The following is an 11,217-nucleotide window of genomic DNA, read 5'->3' on the forward strand; positions in this document are numbered from 1 at the left end:
AGTTTCCGCCATTTTGCACAGATCGGTCAGACCAATCTCAGTGATGGTCCACACCTCGCTGTTTGCTTCCATGAGGCGCTTCTTCATCATGGCCTTCCACTTGGGATACTCGTGACTGTCAAAGATGGGGCATGACACAGTCTTCATACCTGTGGTTGACATAACTGAAACTCCAGGCGGTTAAACCAAAATCACACAGAATAAGGGAGTACCAGGCTCTGATACCAATTGAAAGTGTGTTATATGGACTAGAGGGGGGGTGAATAGGCGATTTTTATGAAAATCTTCAAAACATGTGAGTTTCGAAGACAAAACGATAGAAATAAACCTATCATCATGCAGCGGAAGATAGACTACACTAGACAGACAATAGTCAAGCATTCAATGAAGTGAAACCACACTGACTAATAGTAGCTAGGCAGTAAGGATCAGGTACACAGTGAAGACAAATAGATAAAGCAAATAGGCACTGACTTTACAAGAGCCAACCGTAAATAAAGAGATGAGAAGGATAGAACCAGTGTGTGTGACGAAGACAAAGGTTTAGTAGACCAGTTCCAACTGCTGTGACAGTTGTACGTCTGGTTAGGGCGGATAGGTATTTAAACCTGAGGACACTCAGTCCCGGACACTTAGTCATGAGCACACAGCTCAGAACACTTAGTCCTCTCCGTATTCCCCTTGAGCTAAGGTCACACAGACCTTGCCCAATCACTCTGGTAAGTCTTCAAGGTAAACTTCCAAACCTTCACAGACTTCGTTCACCGGCGATCCACAATGACTTTTGGATGCTCAGAACGCGACGCCTAATCGGCCGGAGGATTCACAGTCCTCAAGTGTAATAAGTCTTCAGATCACACAGACAAGAAGACTTAAGTGATGCCTAACACTCTTTGGCTCAGGGTGGTTAGGGCTTTATCCTCTCAAGGAATTCTCTCTCAAAGGCTTCGAGGTGGGTTGGTCTCAAATGACAAAAGTCGTACTTTAACTCTGAGCAGCCAACCATTTATGGTTGTAGGGGGTGGGCTATTTATAGCCAGTAGGCAACCCGACCTGATTTGTCCGAAATGACCCTGGATCACTAAGGAACTGGCACGTGTTCCAACGGTCAGATTTCAAACACACACGACAACTTTACTTGGGTTACAAGCAAAGCTGACTTGTCCAACTCTGAACAAGATTCGCTCTCATAATCTTCACTCGAAGTCATAGGATTTTGGTTAAGCATCACTTCAGTCATTCTGACTGGTTTTCTTGGACCCCACTTAACAGTACGGTGGTTCCTATGACTCAACAAAGAAGAAAAAGAACTACGAAAGATCTAAGTCTTCGCGCTCCATAGTCTTCATGCGATGTCTTCTCTTGTCATAGTCTTCAATGTGAATGTCTTCACATACCACCTTTGACTTCAGTGTCTTCATACATTTTTAGGGGTCATCTCTGGTAGGAAAACCGAATCAATGAGGGACTTCTACCTGTGTTATCCTGCAATTCTCACAAACACATTAGTCCCTCAACTAGGTTTGTCGTCAATACTCCAAAACCAACTAGGGGTGGCACTAGATGCACTTACAACCTCTCTATTTATATGTTGAGCCTTGGGGTCGAAACTTGGAGTAAAAGCCTCCACAAATTCGGTTTCACCCGAAAGGCAAGAGTCCTTCTCGGACTCTAGGGCCAGACGCCAGGGTTCCCGGCGTCTGGACCCAGACGCCAGGGACCCTGGCGTCTGGCCCCTAGACTCTGCAAAACTTCGTTTTGCGCTTTCTAAAAACCTCGTGGGCTTTCCCCTTTGGCCCAAATAAAGTGTTCTCGTACCCAAACATTTCGGGAAACATCCGGAACCCCTTCCAGAGACCAAACACTATTATCCCATATATCAAACTTTATCTCTGGACCATTCCGGAGTTCCTCGTCATGTCCGTGATCTTATCCGGAACTCCGAACAACATTCGGTTACCAACATACATAACTCATAAATACTATATCGTCAACGAACGTTAAGCGTGTGGACCCTATGGGTTCAAGAACTATGTAGACATGACCGAGACACCTCTCTGGTCAATAACCAATAGCGGAACCTGGATGCCCATATTGGCTCCTACACATTCTACGTAGATCTTTATTTGTCGAACCGCATAACAACATACGTTGTTCCCTTTGTCATTGGTATGTTACTTGCCCGAGATTCGATCGTTGGTATCTCAATACCTAGTTCAATCTCGTTACCGGCAAGTCTCTTTACTCGTTTCGTAATACATCATCCTGCAACTAACTCATTAGTTACAATGCTTGCAAGGCTTATAGTGATGTGCATTACCGAGTGGGTGCAGAGACACCTCTCCGACAATCAGAGTGACAAATCCTAATCTCGAAATACGCCAACTCAACAAGTTCCTTCGGAGACACCTGTAGAGCACCTTTATAATAACCCAGTTACGTTGTGACGTGATGACCCACAAGTATAGGGGATCTATCTTAGTCCTTTCGATAAGTAAGAGTGTCGAACCCAACGAGGAGCAGAAGGAAATGATAAGCGGTTTCCAGCAAGGTATTCTCTGCAAGTACTGAAATAAGTGGTAACAGATAGTTGTTGTGATAGGATAATTTGTAACGAGCAACAAGTAACAAAAGTAAATAAAGTGAAGCAAGGTGGCCCAATCCTTGTTGTAGCAAAGGACAAGCCTGGACAAACTCTTATATAGAGAAAAGCGCTCCCGAGGACACATGGGAATATCGTCAAGCTAGTTTTCATCACGTTCGTATGCTTCGCGTTCGGTACTTTGATAATTTGGTATGTGGGTGGACCGGTGCTTGGGTACTATCCTTACTTAGACAAGTATCCCACTTATGATTAACCTCTATTGCAAGCATCCACAACTACAACAAAAGTATTAAGGTAAACCTAACCATAGCATGAAACATATGGATCCAAATCAGCCCCTTACGAAGCAACACATAAACTAGGGTTTAAGCTTCTGTCACTCTAGCAACCCATCATCTACTTATTACTTCCCAATGCCTTCCTCTAGGCCCAAATAATGGTGAAGTGTTATGTAGTCGACGTTCACATAACACCACTAGAGGAGAGACAACATACATCTCATCAAAATATCAAAGGAATACCAAATTCAAATGACTACTAATAGCAAGACTTCTCCCATGTCCTCAGGAACAAACGTAACTACTCACAAAGTATATTCATGTTCATAATCAGAAGGGTATTAATATGCATATAGGTTCTGAACATATGATCTTCCACCAAATAAACCAACTAGCATCAACTATAAGGAGTAATTAACACTACTAGCAACCTACTAGAACCAATCCCGGACCTGAGGACAAGAATTGGATACAAGAGATGAATTAGGGTTTTGAGAGGAGATGGTGCTGATGAAGATGTTGATGGAGATTGCCTTCTCCCGATGAGAGGAGCGTTGGTGATGACGATGGCGATGATTTCCCCCTCCCGGAGGGAAGTTTCCCCGACAGTACAGCTCTGCCGGAGCCCTAGATTGGTTACGCCAAGGTTCCGCCTCGTGGCGGCGGAGTTTCGTCCGAGAAGATGGCTTATGATTTTTTCCCATCGAAAGACTTCATATAGCAGAAGATGGTCATCGGAGGGCCACCAAGGGGCCCACGAGGTAGGGGGCACGCCCAGGGGGTAGGGCGCGCCCCCACCCTCGTGGGTAGGGTGTGGCCCCCCTGATGAACTTCTTGCACTCAATATTTATTATATATTCTGAAATTGTCTTCCGTGAAGTTTCAGGACTTTTGGAGCTGTGCAGAATAGGTCTTTAATATTTGCTCCTTTTCTAGCCCTGAATCCCAATTGCCGGCATTCTCCCTCTTTATGCAAACCTTGTAAAATAAGAGAGAATAGGCATAAGTATTGTGACATAATGTGTAATAACAGCCCATAATGCAATAAATATCAATATAAAAGCATGATGCAATATGGACGTATCAACTCCCCCAAGCTTAGACCTCGCTTGTCCTCAAGCGAAAGCCGAAATCGAAAAATATGTCCACATATTTAGAGATAAAGGTGTCGATAAAAGTAAAATACGAACATGAGAGCATCATGATCATTCTTAGAACATCAACTTACATAATTCTTGTCATATGATTTCTTATGCTAGAGTAATAATTCAATCACAATTTCAAGTATGAATCGTAAACTTCATTGAAAACTAACAAACTATAATCTCAGTTATTGGAGCAATTGCAATTTATCATAACATAGGAAATAGTCAATGTATAAGAGCTTTTCAGCAAGTTCACATACTCAACTATCATATAGTTTTTCACAATTGCTGACACTTACGCAATACTTATGGGTATGGAGTTTTAATCTGACACAGAGAAAGATAGGGGCTTATAGTTTTGCCTCCCAACGTTTTACCTCAAGGGTAATGTCAACAATAATAGTTAATGAAAACTCACATCCAATTAGCCATATATACCAGGATCTTTCCAACATACCGTGCTTGCCAAATGATAAAATGTAAAAAAAAAAGGTGAAGATCACCATAACTCTTATGTAATGTAGGAGATTGAACATATAACCCCTGAGGGACTGCGCCCAACTAGCCGCCATGACCACGTCTCCTTTTATTCGTGCGCGTGTTACTGTAGCGACGAGGGGAAGGGATAAGGTCGCGAGCGCCGCGTCCAGCATCCTCTCTCATCTCCCTTTCCCCTCGCTCGCTTCCTCCTCCCGAGCCCGCAGATCCCTAGCCGCCTTCTCCCGCAGCACCTCAGCCGCCTCCTCTCGCTCTCCACCCAGCTGCTCGCCACCACTTCGCCGCCTCCTCCTCCCCTGCTCCTCTGACCTCGAAGCCCCAACGCATGGTTGCCGCCGCCGCTCGTGTCTTTCTTCCGGCAGCCTCCTGCGGGACGATGCCTCCCCATCCTCCATTAGTCGCCGCTGTGGGATGTGGTTCTGGACCGGTCCCAGGTCGCTGCCGAGGAGCAGAGGAGGACGATCGTGGGGGGAAGGAGCAGAGGAGGACGTCACTGGGAAGGTGCAGCGAGCCTCCCCATCCTCCATTAGCCGCCGCTGTGGGATGTGGTTCTGGACCGGTCCCAGGTCGCTGCCGAGGAGCAGAGGAGGACGACAGCGAGGGGAAGGAGCAGAGGAGGACGTCACTGGGGAAGGTGCAGCGAGCCCGAAGGTCCAGACGGCGCCCTCGTCATGTGCCGGATGCTGCTCGCCAGCCCTCTTTGTCGTCCTCAATCTAGGTCGCCCATCTACGTCTCGCCTTCTTCTTCCCCCGAATTTCACCTTAGTTACTGATGATCTGATTTCAATCGTTGGTTTACTGTTTGTCTAAGCAAGATGTGTGAAGATCCGAGACAGAAAAGAGGAGGAAGAATTTTGACGAAGAGTTCGGTGATGGGGAACATGTGAACTCTCTCTCAGCCACGTCTTTTCCTGCTACAGTTTGATCTTGATGTTATGGTTGATTCTACCCCTGATGTGGCCTAATTCTTTCTTTGTCACCCTTTTGATATGTGTTATCAAAGTTAGTGATTGGAGTTTCTCTGTTATGTCAGTACACATTGCTACTTTCAGGTTGTTTAATTACTTTATATGAAACACATTGACATTATATGGAAAAGAGGCATATATATGATTCTCTGTGTATTTGCAATGTCGTGACTGCAGAGGTATCCTTCTCTCTGTAACAAGTCTAATTATTTGCGAATTGGGTGTGCATATGCTTGCGTCTACCTACTCTATTTGCGCTCAAATACCATATATGTATGGACTGGTAGAGGTAAAAGATAAATTCAGAGAAAGATAAAAAGGAAATGACATCTATTCCTGAATTTATGTTTCTATGGTGTCATGGGTTCAGTTTGTGTTGCACATTTATGTGTCAACGACGACTATCAAACAAGAAAATTGTTCACCAGCTATGGCCACCTCCGCGTTTATCTTTTCATGGTCATGGAAAATGAAATGTTCATGAATCGCCGGTTGCTTTCAGGCCGACACGGGCTGCCGGTCCACCCAGCGCGCGGGTAGCTGTGCAGATCTCTAATCGGCACCCTCCCTATGGCACCGCTCCACAATGCCGACCAGCATTGAATATGCCATGGATCCGCCAAGCAGACGCCTCAGGACGGTCATCCAGAATGCTATCCTGCCTCCATTCAAGCCCAGGTCAATCGTCCTCTTCCATTCTGCGGCTATTACCTGGAATATTAATGACCATTTATTTGCTGACAGTGGTTGCATTTTCCTTAAATTTTAGGCGCTCTTCACTTGCTTCATAATTTCTGAATAAATGCATCTATGTTCAGTCTGATTTTAAATTGCACTGAAACTAGAAAGCAGTGGATGCCTTGGTGTTATGTTCCAACAAAAAATAGGAAGGAAGCAGCAAGTGGAATAGGTAAATAGTCACAGTGCACTATAGATTGTCCATAACTTTTTCTAGGTCAGCTGTAGTACTGGTATGGATAAAAGTAAATATGTCACTGGTGTTACATCTTCCTAATCCATCATATGTGTAAAGCTAAGATCAGATATTTGAATTGTCAGACTCTTTTGCTCATTGTCAGACCATGACTAAGGCTTCCTATTAAAATTGTGTGGAATGCTACTAAAAAGTGGAAAAAATTATTATTCTATGGTATTCTTTATTCTCCTAGCCCCTACAAGGCTTCCGGTTAAAGTTCATCGATGTGCTCCTGAAAGTGAATTAGTGGCACCCAAGTATGCGCTCGTGCTTTCCTTCTGTTATGGCTTACCTATTTGCCTTGGAGTGTGCTTTTTTTCGGGGCTCATATTCTTGGCATATGCATGTATGTACAATGAATCTTTTTTTATCTGATCACTTGTCTCTTTATCTAGAACTTGAAGGATAAAAAATATGAGGAAAATGAAAGCAGTTACCACGGCCATCTGAAAAGCTAAAAAATTGGAGAAGGTCCTGAAAGTAAAAAGCAAGAGGTCAAGGATTCAGTCTGCCAAGTCTTTGTATGATTAAAATTTTAGTGGCTAGCATAATTTTTTGTACCAGTATGTTTCCGACTTTCCGCCTGCAGATCAACCACATCTATGTGTTTGAAAAGAACCTGCTTTCCTCAAAAGATTGCTACTACCTGCTTCTTTACAACACTTCACGGATGACTTGTGATGACACCTGGTATTAATTAGTACAGTAGGAACGATGGGTTTTTCATCACATTCTTTGATGTCAATCATTGCAAAGTTGTAACGTACTAAATCCTAATATGCCAATGCAGCAAAAGAAGTCTTATTTTTCAGATTGCACCAAGAAAAAACTGCTTCCATGGCTTCCTCGGCCTCCCTGTCGTGCTCGAGATGGAGATGCCTCCCTGCTTCACCACTGCTAGGTACCTCTTCTTCCTCAGCTTCGTCCTCCTCCTAGCAGTGGATGCTGCAGGCCCATCTCCCCAAGCACCCCACCCTCGCCATGGATGTGAGTGCTCGAGTCTCTTCCCTTACTGTCCTATCTTATTTTCCTCCATACAATAACAGCGTTACCTAATGGTTAATAATTTTCTGATATCTGAATGACTCTGTATGACTGGATGTTTGGATGGATAATTTGGTAGGTCGCAATCTAAAAGTTTCTTGTTTCTGTGCTGGATGCAGTGAGTGGGAGGTCAGTTTGCTCTGAATCCCTGAGAGTTTTGGTCCTGCATCTCTTGCTCAATCAGCGGGCTGATCTTTGCCGCGCCGGGGTGACATCACCAGAACTGCTGCATCTTCATCTGGTTTGCTTTAGATAACGAGAGCAAGGCAAGCAGCTTGCCAAAAACAAAGGTCCACACTCTGTTTCAGTCACATGTGTGGCCTTACTTTTCTGAATTTTAGTACAGACAATGACCACATTGTCAATTCCAGGTGGATGCAGAAGGAACATCACTTGTTGGCTCCCTTGACAGAAATGCGGAGTTTTACATGATTTACGAGGACATGTCTTCTTGGATGGATGTGGATTATTTGGTTCCTTTGTGGGAACTGATAACATTTTGTTTACATATTTACTGCTCGACCGTATGCCCATAAGGATTGTTTGATCTCTTTTTCTACGCAGACTGCAGGTGTAGGTCCCCTGCTCACTAAGGACAAGGTCAGATTGCTTTAGGTATTTTAAGATGATTAATCCTTGAGCACCATAGTTGATTGAAATCAAATATGCGGATCACTTTTCCTTACAATTAAAATGAAATATGTTGCAAAATAAAGTGGTGTATATTGTGAGACTATGTACTGTATGAGTTATTTGAGTAATGATGTGAAAGCAATGTATAAACTTGGTGAATTCACTTCAGTTTACTGATACTGGTTTATCAATATGTGGCCATCAAGTGTGATGTGCAAGTTATATATATATTAGGCATCTAATGTACTATGTATTTACAAACTTTTCTGTGTGTTCCACAGTACCAAGTCGAGCATCCAATAACAGATTTGGTTCTAATCAAGGATCACACATTTCATGCTTGCACTATAGTTTATTTCTCCATTCATGCATTATCAGTCTTAGTACTTGCTCTTGTGCCTGCCCGGCTTGCTCTATTACTGACTTTGCCTTCTCTTCCTAAATAGCAGACCTGGTTTTCTTTATGTCCTTGAAGCAAATACCACAATGTTAGCTTGAAAGTATTTAGGATACATACAGAGCCAGAAGGTAAATAAGGGATTTGACAAAAAGAGTACACACTGATTTTAGGTGCTGCACTTCAGAAGCAATCCCCTCCTTTACCCCCACAGGCTCCTACAGGCAAATCAACCTGCAGTCAGCATATTTTTATATTTGTTGCTTGGAACAACAAGCTGAATCAACTGAATTACTCACGTTATGGCAGGTCTTGGTGTACAAGACTGCAACCACTAATAAAAAATAAAATATCATGTTAGACAGTTATTTATCTATAGTAGATACACTACAGTGCAATTGATGCATCGGTCTCATGAAACGATGTTGTGCTGGGTCTCATAGGATCACTTGCGTTTTGATCGAATTTCTATGAAGCCTACAAACTAGGATCACTTTTTTTTCGAGAAAACACAAAGGACCTTTGCATTTCATTTCATGGAAAAGGTAGAACAGACCTCCTAGGAGGTGAGCGGTACAGTGTCATGCATCCTATCAATGGACATCCCAGGTTGTGGGCAGGACAACCCGAAACCCCTGGGCTCCAGCGTTTTCCCAACGTTCGGGTCTCATCTTTGATCCTATCCACTAACGGTTCGATGGACGGCGTGGCGTAGTCGAAGACACATGCGTGCAGATCACTCTTATTTTCTCACACGAAGCATTTCAAGCCGATGAGCTGTAGTTGTAGTTCTTTTCAAACTGCCATGATTTTAACCAAAAGTTTAGTACAGGTGCAGATTCTAATTTGTGTGATAAGTTTATGACATTTTTGTCTTGCATGTTTATTTATAGCTAATATCTCTTATTGCAATTCGTAGGATCAGAATCGGGACATGAATCTGAACTATGATATTTGGATTTACGATCTCATTCATGGAAATTGTGCAAGATAATGAGCAACAGACATTATTTCATCCCAGTGAAGCTCCAGGTTTGGCTATTTGCTGGGGATACGAGTTCTAGACTGTGTATAAGAAATATAAAATAGAATTAAGCTGGAAAAGATATACATATTATAATATCTGCATTGCCTTTTATTAAACAAAATATATAACATTGTGATGGGGTAATGACAATACTGAAACATCGTCAGCTACCACTATCTATTTTGTGGGATCATTAGAAGGTGAAACTTATGTACGGTTCTATCATCCTGGTCATTAATTTGTTGGCGTGTAGCTGATGCAATATTAGTGTGTGTGCTTGTGTGTCGCTATTTTGCTGAAACAAGTACTATTATTGCATAGGTTATCATTTATCACTATTAGAGTTGCAGTTTACCTTTTCCATATAGATACTGTTCTTACCTCAAGTTGGTAAACAATATGTGTTCTTACCTCAAATTGACATATAGTGCATTCCAGGCATCAAATTTTATCACTATTAAATTAGATATATCAAATTGAGTTCAGTAGTCTATCATTGGAACCTTGATGATTTATCTCATTTGAACATAATCTAACCCCTCTGATTTTTGTCAGTACATGATTGTACACCTCCTATGCCCGCTTAATTGTGTGTTCATTTTGTTAATCAAGAAGCATTTGATTTTATGGCTGGGTACGTTGAAAATATATAAAACCTTTCTTCTTTTGGATAATTTGTTTCCCTTTGACCAATCTTTGTTACTTGCCTACACATCTGCTGCTCCAGCGCGACTGCTTGTGTGCTGCCTCGAGTCGCGCGGCCACTACGCCCGCGCCGAGGCGGAGGCCGCTGCCACTCTCGACGCCCTCCGCTGCGCGCTCTCGCCGGCGGCGTTCGCAAAGCCTTGTCGCGGCGCTGCAAGTGTTGCCCCCCTCCTCCCCAAGGGCAAGGTGAAGGAAGGTGCCTGTGTGGTTCTTCTGCAGCTCGCAGCGAGGATTGCTGTGTCCAACCTGCACAAGAATGCCAAGAAGTCCTCAGAGACGTAAGCCACGACGCATGTTTCTGCCATTATTTCCTTCGGTTAGATTTCGTGGATTTAGGTGTTGAAATTTTTTGGGCTGTGGATGCAGGATTAAGGACACGTACCTGTACTACAACGAGAGATATCTGGGCTGCTTCTTTGTGGCTTCCAAACATGAAATGTTTGTTTGGAAGTTAGTTTAGTTTTTTGTTGTGGATTCACAGCTTCTCACATGTACCATCGTTTTAGACCTTTAGGTTTCGAAAGAAACTAAATGAAGATACGGTGGTATGGTCTCAATAGTACAACTTAAAGCCTTCAAAGCTTTATATTTTCTCTGAAATTTGCTCTTGAAGAATTATGTATCTATGTTAGATCTGGTGAGTAAAGACGGCTTCCAAGCAGAGGATGCGGGAGTGTTGGCCACATTTGGTTTTCGACTTGGGTGTCTAAATATTCTCACAATACTTGGCTCCCATTCGCCCTTGCGCCATTGGCGTAACGAGTCATCTAGTAAAAGTAAAAGATAGGCCCTTCGCAGAGGGAAGCAGAGGTTGTCATGCACTTTTATGGTTGGATGCACAAAATCTTAATGTGAAAGAACGTCACTTTATATTGCCACTTGTGATATGGACCTTTATTATGCAGTCTGTCGCTTTTATTTCTTCCATATCACACGATCGT

At 43.1% G+C, this 11,217-nt stretch overlaps 1 long non-coding RNA gene across 24 annotated transcripts; it reads left to right on the forward strand.

The window, feature by feature from the left end:
* The first annotated feature begins 4,608 nt into the window (after positions 1–4,608).
* Positions 4,609–10,959, forward strand: LOC125509865. Of its 24 annotated transcripts, XR_007284263.1 has the most exons (9): positions 4,613–5,244; positions 5,342–6,172; positions 6,264–7,457; positions 7,634–7,804; positions 7,886–8,675; positions 9,464–9,576; positions 10,127–10,205; positions 10,299–10,554; positions 10,643–10,959. It is a non-coding gene; the product is annotated as an uncharacterized LOC125509865 (long non-coding RNA). The 24 variants fall into 24 exon arrangements; XR_007284253.1 differs by having other exon boundaries at positions 4,611–5,244; positions 7,886–9,576; XR_007284262.1 differs by having other exon boundaries at positions 10,127–10,554.
* Positions 10,960–11,217: the final 258 nt, after the last annotated feature.

Source organism: Triticum urartu, chromosome 5, assembly GCF_003073215.2.
Source record: "Triticum urartu cultivar G1812 chromosome 5, Tu2.1, whole genome shotgun sequence".
NCBI classification, from domain to species: Eukaryota; Viridiplantae; Streptophyta; class Magnoliopsida; order Poales; family Poaceae; genus Triticum; species Triticum urartu.